Source organism: Lactuca sativa, chromosome 2 (assembly GCF_002870075.4).
Source record: "Lactuca sativa cultivar Salinas chromosome 2, Lsat_Salinas_v11, whole genome shotgun sequence".
NCBI classification, from domain to species: domain Eukaryota; kingdom Viridiplantae; phylum Streptophyta; class Magnoliopsida; order Asterales; family Asteraceae; genus Lactuca; species Lactuca sativa.
In genome coordinates, this window is record NC_056624.2 from 172716181 (window position 1) to 172738658 (window position 22478).

The 22478-nt window shown below is 35.0% G+C and overlaps 1 non-coding gene across 1 annotated transcript; it reads right to left on the reverse strand.

Annotated features, from left to right (window-relative positions):
- Positions 1-20811: 20811 nt before the first annotated feature.
- LOC111900322 (small nucleolar RNA R71) lies at positions 20812-20918 on the reverse strand. Its single transcript, XR_002853177.1, has one exon. It is a non-coding gene; the product is annotated as a small nucleolar RNA R71 (small nucleolar RNA).
- Between the last annotated feature and the right edge of the window lie 1560 nt (positions 20919-22478).

Consider the following 22478-nt stretch of genomic DNA (forward strand, 5'->3'; position numbering starts at 1 on the left):
TAAAACTTTCATTTAGACCCCGTCGGCTAATTTTGACTTTATTTTTAAAGTTATATTTTAAAAGGCTTAGACTATTACTGTCCGTTAAAAATTCATAACTTTGTCATCCAACGTCCGTTTTCAACTGTATTTTTATTGTTGAACTTCTATTAACAAGATCTTCAATTCTCATTTAGATTATTTCAGCTAAAAATCAACCGATCTAAAATTTGATTTCTGAGTTGTATACCGCTATGCTAAATATTATAAAAATCATAACTTCCTCTAACGAAGTCATATTTAGACGTTCTTTATATGCATGCTCTCGATTTGAGGATTACTATGACTTTCATTTAGATCCCTAAGGCTAAAAAGTATTTTATCAAAATTTTACTTTTTACGTTACGTAGAGTCGTGTCAGTTTAAATCATGAAATTTCAATGGGTCATAAATTCTTCATTATAAGTCGAATTTCAACGTTCTTTATATGTACGAAATCCATGTGACATATATTATAATTTTGGTTAAGATTATTTATCCTAAATAATCTTCTATCAAAAAATCATTTTTAACGCTTGTTATCTCTAACTTGACTAATCCGAATCTGCGGGCGTTACAATTATCTCCCCCTTAGGATAACTACAACCCAAAATCATCAACAAAAAAGGGCTTGTATAATGACTTGGAACGTTACCTTTCCATCATAGGCGGTAATCGTAACTCTAATGTCCTTTTTATTGAGTTTCTAATTCTTGGACTTCTTAACGAGTGATAGTGTTGCTCCTACTCTTACTTCTAAACGTGATATCCATCAAAGACTTCTGCTCTTTCTTGAATAGACTTAACCTATATTAAGGTCCTTACTTCGACTACTGTAACATATCGATGGGTCATGCATCTAATGACCTTTCGTCGTATGAGGCAATGGCTAGACTCAGGTCTTTTGAGTCAGAATCCAATATAGATGACACCTTCCTTCATGTGCTAATGTGGTATAACCACATTATAACAAGTAGAAATTCTAGTTACAGGCTGCTTAGCTTTACCGACAGCCACGATACTTCTGTCGATTGCTTTGATTATCATTTCCTTTAACCTCCTGACTTGAGTCAGATACCACATCGAACATGGTTCTCTGAGCCAATTAACTTATTCTATAGACTTGTTCTTAATTCGAACTTGATTTGATATGACCACTAGGGTTGGAATAACTTTCATCTTCATAGTCATTACCGAAACAATGGTAACGACGTAAATAAACGAAACAAAGTCAACTACTAATGCCTTAGTAAACTTGTGACTTTCCTTAATCCAAGTGTGAATCTTGTGCTTCCGGTAGTATAGGTCTCTACTATCTTTCACACCTACTCATACTCGTGCCAATAATTTCCTTTTAGTTTTCCAAGTCACCGTACAAGAATTTCACATAGTCATTTAACACATTAGATAACATAACTAAGGTTTATATTATTTCTTGAAATGATTACATAAATATTCAAGTTCATCCTATACTATGCCTTTTATATTAGGCTACACCATATGATACTATCTATATGGCTACTCTATATCTCGATCTTCAGATATATAGATCCTTACTCCTGATCCCTTGCATCGTCGCCTGCTTTATCAAGGATCATCTGGAATGCTCTTGCCTTTGGCTTCGGTGACACGTTCGGCCTTGCTGCTTCATTTTTCTTCGGGCAATATTTTGACATATGCCCCTTGTCTCCACACCCGTAACATACCTTATCATTAAACATACAGTCCTTGGAATAGCGACCGATCCTCCCATACTTATAACAAGTCACTTCTCTGTCGCATCTCCCATAGTGCTTCTTCTTGCACTTCTCACACCACTTGGCTCCACTACTACCCCTATACTTTTGGTCGTCCAGGTTGGACTTCAAGAACTTCCTTTCTTATCGGATCTTGAGGATCCTCGAGCTTCCTCTTTTCTCCTGCCTTATCTTTTTCTAGACCATTTTCTCTTATCTGGGTCTCTACATTCTTAGCTGCCCAGATGACGACTTTCAAGCTGGTTGCTTGTTTGACCATTGGACCAAATTCTGTCAGTAGTCTACTAGCAAACTTGTTGACCTTGGAAAGTTCAGTAGGAACTAGGTAAGGAACTAGCTTCATCTTCTCCATAAAAGTTGCAGCATATTCATTGACACTCGTCTTACTCTTCTTCATATTTTGGAATTCATTGTTGGTCTCTGGAAGGTCTTGTTTAGAGAGTTACTGCATTTTTAGCTGCAAGAGAAAGTCTTCACAGGACATCTTACTAGCTTCTCCCTTGGGCATGGTACCAGCTAGTAACTTCCACAAGCTTAATACTCCTGTCTTTAACTGTCTAACCGCGAGAACGGTCTTCTGCTTGTTGTAACATTCACAAATTTCAAACACCATCTCCATTTCGGAGATCCAATCCATGACTTCCGCCAGTGTTAGGATTCTAGAAAGACTTGGTGGCTTGGATGCCATGAATTCCTTGTACTTGCATCAACGCCCATCATCTCCTTCATTTGGTTGGTTCCTTTTAACCACTCTTTGCTCAGATTGGCTAACACACCGACTGTAGTTTCCCTCCTCAGATTGTTCTTCGTTCAACTTAAGTTGCACAACATGTACAATAGGTTCATCCCTATTTTGTTGAAGTAGATGCCTTGTCTCTTCCATCTGACGATCCAACATCATCTGCATCATTGCTTGTACTCCTGCCATCGTGATTGGCTCAGGTGTAGCTTCTACCTCTGGTGCACTCTTAATCACCCGTGGCTTAGGCTACTGATTACCGTTTCCTAATCCGCTTTGAGTTCTCACCATGTCGATCTATACACCAAAGCAGACATTCGATGTATAGTGACGAGAATTAAGGTAGGAAAATCTTTATTTGCGATAGACGTATAAATATCCTTATCACTGTGAAAAGTTACATGTTAGTTCTAATACCGTAATTAAATATTTAGAAATCTGAACACGTAAAATTTCCAGATCCGTTTGGAAATAGACCTTAGATCCGATCAAATAAAAGCATCATACAACATATAAGGCATCGTTATAGCTATAACATAAATCATTTAGCACATAAAATCACTTTAGACATCTTCCATAAATAAGCTAGTGCTCATGTCTATTCAAGCATACTTCTAAATATAGCAGACACTCATCTCACAATCATCTCTTAGCATTCTAAGCTTAAGTCTAGAAATCCTAGAAATTCCTAATTCTCTTAAACTAATTCTCTGATACCAACTGTGACATCCCCAATTTCACAGCCAGAAAAAAACGATTTGTTTATTCTTATTTAAAAACCAGAGTATCCTTTTTAAAGAATAATATTGTGGAATTTGTTCCAAAAATGTGATAATGATATTATCAAAACATTTCCAAGTAATTGTATTATATTTATATTAAAATGTTGGGATGTCATCGTCAATACAGTGATACAATAAACTGAGTGGGTCTGGTTGGGAAACCAGGAGAATACATAGGGTTTTCAACCCACAATAATATAATTAATATGTTTAATCATAAAAAAAATAAACCTAATTTCCAATCCCCATTATCTTCTTTTGTAGTGACAAAAGAACATGGTTTGGCATGCGGAATTAAAGCTTGCACAATTGAACATGGTGATTTGGGTGTTTAAGAGATATATTGAATGTATATGGTGTTACACAAAAAGGATCTAGATCTAGACTACATAATTAACACACACTTACACACTCACTTCTACATCTCTCAAGCACGCCTCTACAAGTGGTATGAACCCACTATTTATAGAGGTGTTTACATGTCTCTCTCTCACTCTCTAACAAATGGGTCTAAAGGCTAAAGCACCACATGCAAGTGGGTTTTACAAAAGTCAAACATTTACAAAGTCATGAATGAATAACTTTGCAACCCCAACATTCTCCCCCTCAAAGTTAGGAATGAATGACCCACTTCAAATCTTCCAAAATCAAGCACTACGCGGTTCGAGCCTCAAAGGTGACACATGTCGAAATGATCTTCAATCTTCAATTCTTCCATGACTCTTCAATTTGGGCTCTAGGATGTGAGACCATACAAACCAAGCAGCAACGAATGATTAATTCCAAATAATCACCCAAAAGTTGCGCATAAAAACACACCCCAAAAATCTTCAATAATTCCAAACCCATTTCGAATACATCACTTCCGAACTTCCAATTGCATCATCTCGTAATCTTCAAAACTTCAAGATCACTTCGGTCTTCAAATCCGCGTAATATGAAAAATTCAAGTTCGAATTTCCATATAAAACTTCTCCCCCTTTTTATAATCGAAATTTGATTATAAAACTCCAAGGAAAAAGAACGTGCTCTATTCGGAATTTTTCATGTCAAAACTCCCCCTTAACATGTGGCATAAACATTGTGCTTCAATCCGAAAAATCCAAAAAATATTGAATTTTTAGCTTCGTTCACGGATCGCCTTTGACAAAATTTCTCAAAAATGGGTAGAAATCGTCAATTTCAAAATTCTGCAGTGACCCGTTGCGCCAAAAACAGTCAAATATGCGAAACTCTAGCCCATTTGCGAAACCGGGCATAAAGCGTTAATTCGCACAAACTGTAGGGACCAGATTTGAAAATTCTGCAATTTCATCATTTTATGACCCCATTTGCGAAGTTGGGTATAAACTGTCAAAAAATGCGAAACTACAGGTACGCTTTTTGACACTTTCTGTATGTTCTTCAAACTTGCGAAGTTGGATTATTTTTGTCATTTCTTGAAAAGAGCAGGGACCAAATGCGAAACTGTTAGCCTTCTTCCCCAATTCGCATTTTACTGTAATAGCTTTCACATGCTTCGCATATTCATTCTTACACCCTTCGCATCCCTTCGCATGTTTCACTCACCAAAATGCGAATCATAATGAGATGAATTCGCATTTTGATTCCAATACAAAACTCCAAATGCGAATTAAACACTAGATGCACACTGCAGTTACAAATGCGAACCCGATTTTTGTCTCTGTAACTAAATGCAAACTTTAAATTGATTATCACACATACAGATCTTCAACTTTAATATTGCCAAATGCGAATCCAAAATTGTTACAATCAGCAACCCAAAACCAAGCTTCCTTACTCCTTGCAAACATAAACAAGCACAAAATTTGCGAACAGTACTCAATCAAAATCGACTCCAATCGCAGCAATCGTTCTTCATTCTTTTCATTACAGGAACCCCAAAATCAACATCGTTTTTCAATTCCAAACTTGTGAACTCACGGATCTTTGAAATCAATTTTAACAAAGAAACACATCTTCAAGAAGAAATCGAATTTTAACTTTCAGATTTCGATTTTGTCTTTTGATCGATTATCAGTGCTTTAGTCGACAAACAACAAAACCGATTATCTCAATTCGATTTTTCTTTTCATCTGATTTCGTATCTCTGATCCAAAACCGAATCATCTACTCCAAATCACGATTTCAAATCCTTGAATCGACTCCAGCATGTCGGATTTGAAAATTTCACAATTTGACTTTTTAAAGTCAACAAATCATAAACACGAAATCAATGATTCTGAGGTCTAATTTCAGATCAAAAGGTGTTCAAACAACTGTTCCTCAACTATTCTTCACAACAATTTCAAAGTTCTTGACCAATTTTATCATGATTAATGAATCATTTACCGGTTTTTGAGTCAAAAACCGATATCATCATACAACAAATTTACTGAAATCGATTTCAAAATTCAGGTTAACAATCAACAACAAATGATGATTAGAGATGAAGGAATGAAATCGAGAATCAAGAACAAAAACGCAACAGATGAATCTATGAAGGAACGATGAAGAACAAGCACAATGGTACAACCAGATAAAGCTGGTGTACAAGTCAAATTGATACAGGCATCGGATCAATCAGATTTGTTTATGGACTCAAAATTATCTCATCCGATTTAAGATTTGGGCTCAAACAAAGATCATGAACAGTAAGTTGATTTTTAATTGGGCTTTCATTCGAGCAGTATGAATAGTAACTGAAATATTGATTTTGGGCTTTAAAATCGGATCATATGAACAGTAACGAATTAGCGCTTGATCTTAAAACTCAATTCAAACAAACACTTGTAATTTGAGAATCAATTAGAACAAAAGAATATGAGATTGGATCGGGCTTTGATCAACAAAAAATTATTGGATCACAACAAATGGGTTTTTCAACAAAAATTTAGATCCAACGAGTCAAATGATCACAAATCAAAAACGCAACGCACGAATCAAATATTATGAGAGATCATAGAGAGAGACTCACCAAAATTATTCAAGTTGCGACAGAAATTGCCAAACCGAGAATCGTTCTTCAAAAATCACCTTGATCTTGAAGACCCGCTCTGATACCAATTGTAGTGACAAAAGAACATGGTTAGGCATGCGGAATTAAAGCTTGCACAATTGAACATGGTGATTTGGGTGTTTAAGAGATATATTGAATGTATATGGTGTTACACAAAAAGGATCTAGATCTAGACTACATAATTAACACACACTTACACACTCACTTCTACATCTCTCAAGCACACCTCTACAAGTGGTATGAACCCACTATTTATAGAGGTGTTTACATGTCTCTCTCTCACTCTCTAACAAATGGGTCTAAAGGCTAAAGCACCACATGCAAGTGGGTTTTACAAAAGTCAAACATTTACAAAGTCATGAATGAATAACTTTGCAACCCCAACATCTTTATTCTTAAGGATCTAACCTAAGGATCATCTATGTTGATAGTACTAGTTCAGGGATTCCTCCATGATACTTTTTAGTAGGTATTATTCTATATTTATTCCTAAGGATTTATCCTAAGGAATAGGCATGAAGTCCATCGCTTCCAGGGTTTATCTAATATGCATTAAGTTCATAGTTGTCAATCTTTATCTTTTAGGCGCTAAGTCCATAGCTGCCAATGCTTATCTAATAGGCGTTAAGTCCATAGCTGCCAGTGTTTATCTGATAGGCACTAAGTCTGTAGCTTCTAGTATAAATATGATAGGCACTAAGTCCAAAGATGCCAGTGTTTATCCAATATGCGCTAAGTCCATAGCTGCCAATGTTCTATGGGACTATCATCAATTAGTCCGGTAGTTGTTACCTTCACTTTGCTACGTGACTACATCGTTGGTAAAATAACAATTCCAAAGTCATGTAATTCTATCATTGCTTACTTCTTTTGTCATACTATGGCATCCTATCTTTCATCATACTATGGCATCTTTCATCTCTCATCATCGATATCATCTATCATCTACCCATCTTTACCCAATATATTTAGAGGTATCAAAATAAATATATAGTTTAAATTGAGTAAAACATGTATAAATAGTTCATCTAGCATAGATATCAGGAACACAAATAATAGGCACATATAGCATGTATTTATAATAAATATTTCATATTTATGTGTAAGATGAAAGTAACTATGCACTCACTTGTTAAAGTGATTACTCAAAACTCGAACAGCGGTTTGCTTCTAGCAACTGTCTTTTCCTTTGACGTAACCTAGTATTATTATCACTGAGTCTTAAAGGGACAACAGGTAAGATCATATCAGAGGTAGGTTCTGTTTGGTATACAGAGTATAGTGTTTGGAAATCCTACGTTAAACACTTCACTAAATCTAGCATTGTCATCATCCTCGTAAGTAGATCAATTAGTATAACGACTTGGAATCAATGATAAATCTTGTTTATAGGTTCATAATAACGATAATGAATTTTAACATAAGTTACACTTAAAGCGTAATAAGTGTAGTTCAACTTATAGGGATTCTAGAGAAAACTTAGAACTTCGTGGTCAGAACTTCATCGCTGAATCTTCTTTCTAAAAAGATTCTTGTAGCGCTTCAACGCTCACCTTACAATACTGAAACTACAGAAATAGAAGTCGAATCACAAGAGAGCGAAATGCTTGGGGATAAGAAGAGAAAGAATTTTGAGCAAGAGAAATGTGCAAGAAATATGAGAGCCTAGAGCTTCATATTTATAGTAATTTTGTTTTCAAAAACTACTATTTATAGTTACTTAAACAACCTTATAGTTATTTAAACGACCAAACGCCCCTTTATAATACTATTTTAAATAGATTTAACGATGTTTGTAGTAAACTAATGTCAGAAGTATTCAATATTAGTCTTATAATGACCGGATCGTCGATACCTTTCTAATGATATATAAATATGCATATATGTGTATACATGTGTATACATATATATATATATATATATATATATATATATATATATATATATATATATATATATATATGATTTATATATATATATATATATATATATATATATATATATATATATATATATGATTTATATTTTATTTTAATACGTAAATATGCTATTATAAATTATAACTTGTTCATAAACTCCGTTTTTGACTTTTTTTATAACTTGTTCATACGAACGCGTAGTTATCGACGAGATCTACAACTTTCATTTAAACTCAGTCGCCTAATTTTGACTTTATTTTTAAAGTTATATTTTAACAGCCTTAGATTATTAATGTCCTTAAAAAATTCATAATTTTTTCATTCGACGTTCGTTTTCGATTGTTTTTTTTATCGTTGAACTCCTACGAGATCTTCAATTCCCGTTTAGATTGTTTCGGTTAAAAATCGGCAGATCTAAAATTCGATTTCTGAGTTGTATATTGTTGTGCTCAATCTTAGAAAAATCATAACTTCCTCTAACGAAGTCAGATTTAGACGTTATTTATATGTATGCTCTCAGTTTGACGACTACTATGACTTTTTACTTTTTACATAGTCAAATTTAGACGTTATTTATATGAATGCTCTCATTTTGACTACTACTATCACTAAGGCTAAAAAGTATTTTTTTATCAAGAGTTTACTTTTTACGTTACGTAGAGTCATGCCAGTTTAAATTGTGAAACTTCAACGGGTCATAACATCTTCGTTATAATTCAGATTTTAGCATTCTTTATTTGTACAAAATCATTGTGACATATACTATAATGTTTGTTAAGATTATTTATCCTAAATAATCTTCTATCAGAAATTCATTTTTAACGCTTATTATCTCTAAATTGACTAGCTCGAATCTGCAGACATTACAGTGGAGGTTCTTAACGAGGAAGAGTTCAGGGAAATAGACGCCCTCCCCACTATCAATTGTGTAGAAAAGAGGGCCATTATGCTAGCCAGTTACTTTCACACCTTTGCTAGTTGTCATTCCCCTCTTGATGCAAATATTGTAGAAGCTTTTCAAAACCAATGTCATATCTCCAATTCTTCTCCTAACTGGTTCGCTGATATAGGGGCATCGGCACATATGACATCTACATCTTCAACTATTGATTCTTCTACTCCATATTCTAGTAATGATATTGTTGTTTTTTGGTAATGGTGATGGTGCATCTATTTCGTATATCGGAAAATCCCATATTATTCCTCATATTTCTTTACTTGATGTTCTTGTGGTTTCCAAACTCACAACAAATCTTCTCTTTGTTAGTAAACTTACAGAAGATAATCCATTTGATGTTTTATTTTCAACCCTATGTTTCTCATTCATAACTATAACTCAAAGGAAATTCTAGCTCAAAGCAGGCATAAAAATGGTCTCTATGTTTTGGAGAAAGGTCAACAAGCCATTTTGGCAAAACTTTCATCAAGATGATTAATGGCCTCTATTGACCTTTTTCATAGTAGATTAGGTCATGTCTCACATGACATTATTTCTAGTTTAAATAAGTTGGGTTGTTTATCTATTTCTTTTTTTACCAAACCCAAAGATATGCTCTTCTTGTCAATTATCTAAGAGCAAACGCTTGTGTTTTGATCTTAATTCAAAATGTTCATTACATGTTTTGGATCTTGTTCATTGTGATTTGTGGGGACCCTCACATGTTGTTTTTGTGGATGGTTTTCATTACTATGCAATATTTGTGGATGATTATTCCAAGTTCACGTGGTTCTATCCTCTAAAGGAAAAATCTGATTTTTACAATGTCTTTGAAACATTTATAGCCTTGGTGCAGACACAATTCTCATGTAAAATTAAAGATTTTCAATCCTATGGAGGAACATAATTCAATAACAGTCGTGTTCTTAGTCTACTCACTAAGAATGGCACACATCATCAGTTCTCTTCCCCTTATACTCCTCAACAAAATGGTCGGGCTGAATGAAAGCATCGCCATGTTACTGAAACTGGTTTAGTTATGATGTTTCTTGCTCATGTCCCGGCTACACTATGGGTGCATGCTTTTAGCTCCACCACATACATCATAAACTGTTTACGAACCAAAATACTTGGTAACAAGTCTCCATATGAGCTCTTATCATCACCACCAAACTATGGAAACTTTTGTACTTTTGGCAGATGTATTTTTCTATATGTTTGTGATTATTCTTCTCACAAACTAGTTCCACAAAGTGCCAAATGCATATTTATTGGTTATTTCATTAAGTATAAGGGTTATTGATGTATTGATCTCTTTACCTGAAAAATTTACACCACTCGACTTGCTCAGTTTGACGAGGATATTTTTCCTTTTTTAGATCGCCAATCTGAGAGTTCAGCTTCTCAACTTCTCTTAACGACTTATTGAGATGACTATCCGGTACCTATTCCTCAGCTTGCTTCATCCTAATTACCTACAGATAAATCCACCATCCCATCATCAATCCATATCGCTTAATTTGATCTTTGTCCTCAATATTTGATACCACCACCACCCTCAATAGCTCCTAGTGATCAAAGCATACCTGAGGAACTCACTCCACAACCCACACCACCTCATCACTCTTCTAGTCATCCCATGGTGACTCACTCAAGGGTGGAATTTTCAAACAACATTATATTGTTGATCTTTCTTTCATATCATCACCAGCTCTCCATCAAGCCTTGTTTACTTCTACAGAACCCAAAGGCTTGAAATCAGCTACTAAAGACCCAAAATGGTTTGTTGTAATATGTGATGAAATGAATGTACTTAAACTTAATTCTACATGGGATCTCATACCACACTCCATTAATTCAAATATTGTGGGTAGTACATGGGTTTTTCGTACCAAGTTCCATGCCGATGGTACCATTGACGAATAAAAATCTCATTTGGTTGCTCAAGGATTCACTCAAGTCTTGAGCTTGGACTATTATGCTACATTCAGCCTCATAGTTAAATCTCCAACAATTCAGATCATTCTTTCTCTCGTTGTTCTTAACAAAGGACCCTTACATAAACTAGATGTTAAAAATGCATTTCTAAATGGAAATCTCTCAGATACTATTTTCATGGAACAACCACGAGGGTTTATTGACTCTAAATTTCCTAATCATGTTTGTCGTCTCAAGAAAGCTCTTTATGGGCTTAAACAAGCTCCAAGGGCCTGGTTTCAACGATTAAGTTCCTTTCTTATTATCATTGGATTCTCTTACATTCGATCCAATCCGTCTCTTTTTTTTCAAAAAAGAGTCCACAATTCTTTACTTGTTGGTGTATGTTGATGACATCATCCTCACCATAAACAATTTCACCATTATTCACAATTTCATCACACGTCTTAACAAAGAATTTCTCATTAAAGATCTTGGAAAGTTAAATTACTTTCTTGGTCTTGAAGTCTCTTATCATTCTTCTGGTCTTTTTCTTAGCCAATCTGAATATGCTCATGACATTCTTGTTCGTGCTTACTTACTAGATGCAAAGCCAGTTGACACGCCCCTCTCCACCTCAACACACTTTATAAGACAAGGCATTCCATTGTCGGATCCAACTCTTTACTGATCTCTTGTAGGAGCTCTATAATATCTTACTATCACTCGTCCTGATATATCCTTTGTGGTAAATCAGGTGAGTCAATTCTTGCATTCATCAATTCAAGATCACTTTCAAGCAGTAAAGGGTATTTTATGTTATGTTAAAGGGACTATTTCATCTGGTCTTTCGTTTTCACATGCTTGCTCTCCATCACTCTTTGGATATTCTGATGTTGATTGGGCTTGATGTATTGAAACAAGATGTTCCATTTATGGTTATTCTATTTTTCTTGGTGGTAATTTAGTCTCTTGGAGTACTAAGAAACAACCCACTGTGTCTCGCTCTAATTGTGAATATGAATATTGACCATTACCATACAATACTTCTAAGATAATGTGGATCACTCACTTGTTACAAGAGCTTCATGTCTTGCCATCTGAATGTCCTATTATTCTATGTGAAAATCGTAGTGCTTTGTTCTTAAGTCCAAATCCCATCTCTCATAAGCGTGCTAAACATATCGATATTGACTATCACTTTGTAAGAGAACTGGTGCTATCTGGCAAGATCCATACCAAGTATGTCTCTACGCATCTTCATTTGGCTGACATCTTCACCAAAAGTCTTCCATGTTCTCTGTTTGAAGATTGTCGTTCCATGCTTCGTATTGATACTACCCAACTCTGCTTGGGGGGGGGGGGGGGGGGGTGGGGGTGTAATAGGAATGATTCTTTAAGATCTTAGTTTTTAATACTGATTTTGTATATCCTGTATTATTGGAAACTTTGTTGTAATTTTCATTATAAATTATTCGTAAGCACATTTCACTAAATACACAGTGATTATTGAAAACCCTACATAATTAAAATAAAATAATAAAAAATATATAAACATCACCCACCCACATCCCTCTTACTAAACTCTCTCTCTCTTTCTCTCTCTCTCTCTCTCTCTCTCTCTCTCTCTCTCTTTCTCTTCCCTCATTATGTTTGTCGGATTTTGGATCTAGAAAATCGGACCACCACCATCAGAAAGAGGTGGTAGTGTTTCACATTCCTTCAGATATGTCGGAAGCCTCAGGAACCTCAGTCATTGGACCATCTAAACCACCTCTATCGTCATCGTAGATCTGAACCAACTTTCCACCTCCAGTGTAGTTCTGCAACATCGTTGGATCTGCAAGCAACCAACATTTTCATTGCCTCTCACTTTCACCGAATATGCAACCAACCAACTGTTGAATCTCGTTGTCACTTTCATAGGCTTAGGGTTTGTGAACCTTAGCTCAAAGTTATTAGTTCCGATCTGCTCATCACCCTTCGTGTTTTAGAATTGTTCTTTGCCGGAGATAGTTATTCATCATCAAAGATATCTATTTGTGGCGGCATTAGTTGGTGTTCGTGGGGAGATGGAACTCCGACAGGTGTGGCGGCGACAACTTTCAAGTTTTTCCGAGCGGTTGTTATGATGGTGTTGATAGGAGATAGAGAAGAAAATGTGTTAAAAAGGCGGTGGGTGTGGTAAGATTAGTAAGGGTGGATGAGATTTTTTATATTTTATTTTCTTATAAATATAGAAAAGAAAAAGGAAAAGGTGCATGCATAATTGCTATTTTTAAAAAGTTCAAAATAAATTGGATCAAAATCACAATAAATGAAACTTTTTGGACCAATGGCATAACTCCAAAATATTTTGGACCAAAGTCTTAATTTTTGACAAACCACATGGACCGAATTTACAATTTTTTTCTAAAAATATATTCTTTCCCAAAACAAAAGTTGCATAAAAATCTTTATACTTATATTTTTCCTTCATTTAACAAAAAATGTGAAAATAAAAACCAAAAAATCTCTTTAAAACATTTTTAAACACACAGCTCCCAAAATTATGTCTAAACATCGATTTCCTTTCAAATGCTACACATAGCTCTCAAAATTATATCTAAACATCCATCTAATTTCAAATGTAACATTTTAAGCATTGAAAGTTTATTTTTAAGATTAATGTTTCTTTTTATATTTTTAATACATTTTTAGGGTACATGTTATTGTTGATCTTTTCAATGATTATTAACATAAGTAGCAAAATATTCATTTCTAAGCAAAATTTTGACTAAGAAATTTCACATTCAAATTTTTTGCTGATAAAATCATTCTCACATAGATCATATGTGAAATAGAACTGCTTAGCAAAAAAGTTGATTGAGAAAAGTCATTTTCGCATATAATATTTCCGAATAAATATTTTTACTACAAAATGCCTCCATTTAATGGTTTTTCTTTGTCAGATATTTTGTTAAGAAATGATTTTATCTAATACATCTCGCTTCATGTTTCAGTTTTGTTTTTAATAGTGTAAATTGTAACACCCGATTTTTTGCATATGGCATCTACAAAAATGGTTTCTCTTAGTCAGTTTTGTTTGTTAAAAAATGATCACCTACTAGGAACCTATTTAATGTTCACTTACCATGGATGTAAATTTCTATATAAGTAGTGTAAATCGTAAAACTCAACTTTTTAATACAAAATAGACTAGAAAAATTTCGTTTTAAACGATAAACCAATTTGTTATATACACCTTTATTGGTCTATCACACTAGTTATGAAAAATGATCTTACAATTATAACCAAGTAAAGATCCAAGTATGGATCCAATTCAAGCGCTACTAAATTTCATTCGTCTCTATCTGGTCTACCTGAACCTGAAACGCAAACAACAATAAAGAATAAGCTACAAGAGATTAGTGAGTAACATGTATGACAATATATAAAATAGTTACATAACTAAATATCAGCACATCCTTAACTCATATAATCTCCAAAATGCCTTTTAATCCACCTAATATAAATTAGAATTGAGTGTTATTACTAAAATTCCTCAATAATCAGGTTTACAGCTAATCAAGTTGTTACTCCTACCAATAACTCTATGTAGTAGCCTTACAACCACTCATATTACTATTATACTCTAATAACCTTTCTATCGTGGTATTACATAGGCTACCACTACAAATTAACTATACATAAGTATAGTATTATAACCACCATCATAATCTGATAACTCTACTACATTCATTCTTTTTTCTGTACTTTATACAATAATATATGTACATTCAACTATGGTTGTAGAACGACCTAGATGGTTGTGTTTAACTATAACTTCTCAATACAACTTAGATACTCATCCTGTATAAATACAGATGTCATAAAGTAAAACTATTTATATACATTCATCAACGCAAGGGAAAGAAAATGAAAGTCGTCGCCCAAGCCAAGTGGAAAGGGAAAGCCCGCGTTAGAGAGTCCAGTAGGTCAAACGGGAAATATAACTATGAATACCCACCTATCAGTGATCTGCAAGAGGCTATTTGCTTTCACTGTGGCCAAAAGGGGCATTAGAATAAAAGTTTCCCAAAATACCTTCAACGAGTGAAAGAAGGAAAGGTCAAATTGTGTGGTTCTGCTTATGGTATGTACACTATCAAAATCAATAATACCAAAATCTCTAATTTTTGGATCCTTGATATGGGACATGGTTTTCACATTTGTTATGATATGCAAGGTTTAAAGGAAAGTAAAGAGGTCGCACATGGGAAGTTGAACTCTTGGGGAATAGACTTTATTCGCCCGTTACTAGGGTCATGATTTATGAGCTCGTGTTTGATAGTGTTATTAGGGTTGATTTGTTAGATTGTTGTTATTCTTGTGATATGACATGCAACATTATTTCATTTCATGCTTTATTTAGACAATAATATCGTTACTCTTTTGATAATTACAATGGTTCTATTTTTGTTTATAAGAATGGTATTTTCATTTTCAAAGCTTATCCTTGTAATTGTGTGTATTAAACTACTCTATGTATTGGGAATGATGGAAATAATGTGTATAACATTGATTATTTTAATGGTTTAGACAAGGCATGCTTATAGCATTGTCGTCTTGTCCATATAAACAAGAAGTGCATCGTCTAACTCTAAAAGGATGTAGAGTTGGAATCATTTGATCTTAGAGCATATGATTAATGCAAGTCTTGTCTATTAGGCAAGATGACTAAATCACCATTATAGGGACATATGACAGAGGTGAAGGTTTGTTGGACCTAATTCACACAGATATATGTGGACTCTTCAGACATGCCATAAGAGATGCCAATCGCTATTATGTCACATTACAAATGATTATTGTAGATATGGTTATATTTACTTATCAAACATAAATTTTAAAATTTTAAAAAGCTCAAAGAGTTCAACACGAAGTAGAGAATTAACTGGGCGGGAAGATAAATATACTCCGATCTAACATAGATGGAGATTATTTTGGTATCGACTTCATCAACTACCTTAAAGAATGTAGAGTAGTTTCATAATTGTCTCCTCCTATGACACCACAACTAAATGGTGTACATGAGAATAGAAATCAAACTTTATTAGACATGCTTCGTTCCATGATGATTCGAGCTTCACTTCCTATATCCTTCTAGGGGTATGCTTTAGAAATAGTCGCCCATATCCTAAATCTTGTTCCAACTAAGAAATTTTCCAAAACACCTAATGAGATATGCAGTGGGAAAACTCCCTTACTCGTGCATATCAAGGTATGGGGTTCTTAGGCTCTCGTTAGGCATGAGACCCATGATAATTTAGAGCCTAGAGTTGAGAGGTGTGTATTGGATACCCACAAAAGTTATTTCGATACCTGTTCTATAGAACAAGTGAGAACGTGGTCTTTATATCTTAAAGGGGAGTCTTTCATGAGAGAGAGCTCACATTGAAATAGAATAGTGGGAGTGCTATCGTTCGTCAATAAATTAAAGAGTCAACGAATGAGGAGACTTTATTTGACACTAGCGCTCAACCAAAGGAAGAAACGTCTATTGTGTCAATTGAAAATTCATTATCTCTTCTTCAGTCTAGTAGAGTAAGCATGCCACCCGACTCTTATGGATTTTACATAATGTCGGATGAGGACACATATATCAGTGGTAGAACACTAGTAAATTTGGATAAACCAGCTAACTAAAAGTAGCGATGGAAGGCCCTGAGGTGGTAAAGTGGAAAGAGGAAATGGACAGCGGGATTTAGTCCATGTATGATAACCAAACGTGGAACTTTGTAAATCAGACACCCGGCCAAAAGATGGTGGGTTGTAAATGGATCTTCAAGAAGAAGACTAAAATTGATGGGAATGTACACAATTTCAAAGCTAGGTTGGTTGTGAAAGGCTTTAGTCAAACCCAAGGGGTGGACTATGATGAGACCTTCTCACCAGTAGCCTAGATCAAGTCTATTAGGGTAATGCTTTCCATAGATGCCTTCTATGATTACGAGGTATGGAAAATGGATGTTAAAATAACCTTCCTACATGAGAAGGTGACTGAGGATGTTTACATGACTCAACCAGAAGGTTTTGAACATGCCAAATATCCTAATAAAGTGTGCAAGCCTGAAAAGTCCATCTATAGACTAAAACAAGCATCTTGCAGCTGCAATCTTTGCTTCCATGAGAAAGTCAAAGAGTTTGAGTTATCTAGAAGGAAAATGAGTCTTCTATGTATGTCAAAGGTAGTGGGAGTGTTATAACCTTCTTGGTCTTGTATGTTGATGACATACTCCTAATAGAAAATGACATTCCAAACTTGCAAGAGGTAAAGTCTTAGATTGGAAAGTATTTCTCTATGAAGGATCTAGGAGAGGCGACATACATTCTTAGAATAAGAATTTACAGGTATAAAAAGAAACTTCTAATTGGACTTAGACAGAGTACATAATTGGATAAAATATTGCAACATTTAAGTATGGAAAATTCCAAGAAAGGATATTTTCTCATTCATCATACTATTAAATTGAGCAAGACTCGTTGTCCTAGTAGCGATAAAGAAATAGATGCTATAAGTCGAGTCCCATATGATTCAACTATTGGATCGCTCATGTATGTCATGACTTGTACTCGTCCTGATGTTTCTTATGTTTTAAGTTAGGTAAGTCGTTTCTAGGATAATCCTGGCAGAGTCTACTGGACAACAGTAAAGAACATTCTGAAGTATTTTGTATCATCCCAAAAATCGTAAGTAAAAAAACTTTATTTTTAAATCAACCAAAATTCATCAAATATCTCAAACAACCATCAAAGTATGCCAATGTAAAAATAGTTATCTGAGTACAAATCCCAAAATCATAAAAGTTATGGAAACATGGGTGGATGCGCTGAGATCAGGCCAGGCCCTTCCCGCTCGAACTAGAATTACTTGAGACATAAACTTAAACCGTAAGCACAAAAGCTTAGTGAGTTTGCCAAATACCAAATACCACATGCCATACATCGCACATACATAACATACATAGCATACAACGGGTGTATTTCACCACTGAGTCTGTAACACCCATAAAAATCATGCCAAATTTAAACTTTTCCAAAAACACTTAAAACCATTTGACATTACAAAGTTTTTTTTCAAAATAATAAATATAAAAGTATCCCAGTATCAAATCATAAAATCATAACAGCAGGAGGAGCGGTACGATCATGCCTTCGCCTTTCCGCGATCACCAGAGGTACCTGAAACAATAAACTGAAACTGTAAGCCCGAAAGATTAGTGAGTTCCCCCAAAATACAAACCTTGTATAATTATAATCATATCATATCAACGAATACAGAAAAACATGCATAATGAGCCTTCAACCTGACTAAACCGCCTCGCAGGGACTACAGCCTATCAGGACCGCTCTCGAGCCTTTGGCAAGACAGGACCGCCTCGTAGGGTGATATTGCCATATTTATACCTATTTTTAGGCAATATTTAAGTACATTTTTGTATATAAGTTGGTAATTTGTTTAGAATAATGGTACTTATGGGTTTAAATGTTATTTGCAGCCAAAAAGAAGACATTTTGAAGAAAAGGGACTAAAAACGTTAAAGGAAGAAACTTTGGGAGTTAAAAGATTAAAGGACAAGAAAATCAGGAAAAAGCGTTCTCACGTCGTGAGAACTGGAAGATTCACGACGTGAGTTTAAGTTCTAGAAGATATGTACACGGGTGAAGGAATCCTTGCCGAGCACGGTTATCTTGTATTCACGACGTGAATATTTTATTGTTCACGACGTGAATTATTAAAATCTGGAAACTATATATATCCTTAACCATTACGAATTGGGGGGACTTTTGGCAGAATAAAGAGATTCCAGAAGGCGAATTTCAAAGGAAAAAGAGATCTGGAAGTGGTTTTCAACACCAAAGAAGAGGAAGATCATAATTTCCTTTATAAACTTGGTACATTTATCATGTGTTTGATTATAGCTTTTAACTGTTTAGTTGTTAATATGTCCAACTAAATCTAGCTGCTTCTGTTACCTAGATGAAGCTGGAACTCATGGTTTGAATACATTAGATTAGACTTTATTTGTTGGTTATATGCTTGTGTTGATTGATTTTACCTAGCATGTTTAGTTAATGATTTAATTGCTTTAAATTCTTGTTTTGTGTAGTTAGTGAACACAAAGTTGCATGAATATGAATACCTAATAACAAAGTGAACACTAGTTTATTAGAGCTAAGATCAAACCAATCTTAGATAAGCAATTGAATTATTGAATTAAGCTGTGTTAGAGAACTCATATTATGAACGTAATTGTGTTTTGATTAATCAATCTTCATAGCTCCAATCTTACTTAATAATAGATTATGTGTTAACTATTGTGTGACTATACATAGATTTACATGAATTGATTAATAATTAGTAGGTTTAGAACTAAACTGCTAATACTTTTTAAATTGGTAACCAACGGTAATAGTTTTGACTAATGTATAGCCATTGAGTGAAAGTGGATTCGTACTAATAGAAGTATTTTGTTTATTGATTGATTTTTCATTAAAAATTTAAGTTTATCTAAACTTGCAAAATTAGATACAAACCTTTTTAGCTTATTAACAATTAGATTAATTTAGTAGTGAATATATAAATTAATAACACTGTTCCCTGTGATCGACACCCGACTTACCCAAGCTATACTGTAATCTGACTAGGTATACTACCTATAAGTGCATCGTTAGTCTAAGTTTGTTAGGTTATAAATATTAAAATTAGTGGGTACTTTCATGCATATCAAGTTTTTGGCGCCGTTGCCGGGGAACGGCTAAGTTTATTAGTTTATTTTGTTGCATTAGATTAATCGATCCTTTTTGTGGGATAAAACCTGCAAAAAAGTTAATTAGTTATTTTTTGCTTAGTTTAGTAGCATATTATTTTTTTAAAAAAATTGATATTTGTTTCTGTCACAGAATTCACGACGTGAGCTTTATAAACTCACGCCGTGAGAGCTGTGATTTTTAGTTTTTAGTTTATTTTTCTATTTTAGTTCAGTTTTACGTTTTTATTTTGTTTAGTTGTAGGAGTTCATGACCAGAGGTTCTACCACACCTTTGGTGCCACCGATTGAAGATCCAGAAGTTGCACTTCACAAAAAGACTGATAAGAAGACGCCATTGCAAGAACTAAAGTTAGCATTTTCAAGGAAGTCGGGAAAGAAGACAGGAGAGTCAAGTTCATCCTGAAAGACCAAGAGCAATCTTGAACACTTGGATCAAATACCCATCCAAACCGAATCCGAATACGATACCGAGCCTGAATTTGAAGAACATACGAGCGAACCCGAGAACAAGCCAAGGAATGAGATGGCAGACATTGAGGAGATGTCTATGGGAGCTTACAAGAAGCGGATCCTAGAAGATGTGGGTCCCGATTTAGTCCAACCCGCAATACCTTCCACTGCCACATTCGAGTTGAAGGGGCACATCTTGACTGCACTGAAGGATATCCCATTTTATAGGAAAGATCATGAGGATGCTTTCAAGCATCTAGATGAAGTAAATGACATTACGGATTACTTCAATGTCCCAAATGTCAACAGAAACACCGTCCTGCTCAGGATGCTTCCCATTACTTTCAAAGGAGATGCTAAAGAGTGGCTAAAATCACTTCCACCGGGTACGATCACCACTTGGGCTCAAATGCGTGAGAAATTTCTGGACCAGTTTTGCCCACCATCCAAGATAGCTAAACTCAAGAAGGCAATAGCCAACTTTGAACAACAGCCGAGGGAGTCACTATACGAAGCATGGGAGCGGTACAAGGGCTTGCTCAGAAATTGCCCTCAACATGATCTTAATGTGCAACAAGAGATGTCGATTTTCTATGATGGGGTCAACGTTATGACAAGACAACTACTTGACTCTCAAGGACCTTTGACAAAAAAAAAATCCAAGGGAGGTCAAGGAGCTGATTGAAGAATTCGCGAAGCACTCTCGCAAATACCACAACCCTAGGAAAGATGGAATCAAAGGCGATGGAGGGGCCCAAACTGAAGAAATATCAGCCATGATGGCTGTGCTAAATAATATGGACTGGTGGTTGACACAAATGGACCACTCAATTCATGCCATAAGAGTGGGTTGCGAGAGGTGTAATTGTCACAACTGTGAATTTTAAGCTATGTAATCTACACATTCAAGTTAATGTGAATCAAAAACTTCAATCAAATACAACATGCTAGGAGTACAAATAGTCATCAAACAATTGGAGACCCTAGAAGTTCTTATTAAGTCTAATTTAGGCTAGAACTTCCTTATTGGATCCAAATGGGCCAATAAGCTTCCAACTAGACTATCATGGACTTAGAACCCTAATTGGGCTCTAATTGGACCCACACTTATTTATTTTAACATTTTAGGTCATGTTGGGCCTAGAATTAAATAAATTAAAAGCCTTAACACATGAATAACCTAAAACTAGTTCAAGAAAAACATAAAAATCCTACCACACTCCTTAGACTCAAAACACACCCTAATTACCTCTAATGTTGGGCTTGGGGGCAAAAGCCCAAATTTTTCCTCTTTCCCCTTCATATTCTCGGCCCAAGGCCCAAATCCAAGGGGAGGTTGACTTTGGTTGCCACCTCACTATTACCTAATGGATTTCTAGGCACAAATCACATACACCCATGCATGTATCACTTCAAGAGTCATTTCTTTCTCTCCTCCCTTCTTGCTCTCGGCCAAGCATCATCACACACACCAAATATCTCAACTTTCTCTCTAGAACACTCAAAGAACTCTCCTTCCCTCCCCTCTCCAAAGATCTCGAAATTTAGGGACTTTCCAAGAGGATTTTGCAAGCAAATCATCATCTAAGGTAAGATTATTCATAGATCTATGGTTTAAATTCTTTTGTTATCAAAATCTCTTCCTAATCCATGTAAAAACCGTGATCTTGCACCCTAGAAACCCCCCTAATCTCGAAAAGTTCATCAAGGAGTGCAAGGGCCAAAAATCACTTCATTTCTTCCAATTTTTCTTCAAGAACCGAAACTACCCACTCAAGGTGAGATTCATACCCCTATTTTCTGTTTTTAAGAGTTTTTGTGGGGGGGAATACAAGTGAAAGTGTAGATCTATATGTGTTTGTATGCCTTGTATGATTTCCATGCTTATATGTATGCTTATATGTGTTTTAATGTTGGATCTAGCCATTAAACCCCTCAAAACCGAGATATAACTCATGTTTTATGATATTAGCTTCAAATATGTTCCTACATAATAAGTGGTACTAGATAAATAGCCAAGTGGTTAGCAACAATTTTCTTTAAGCTAAAAACATATATTTTGGGCCAAAAATGTGAAAAATACAAAATTAAGGGCCCAAAATGACATTTTACAGATTCTGATGG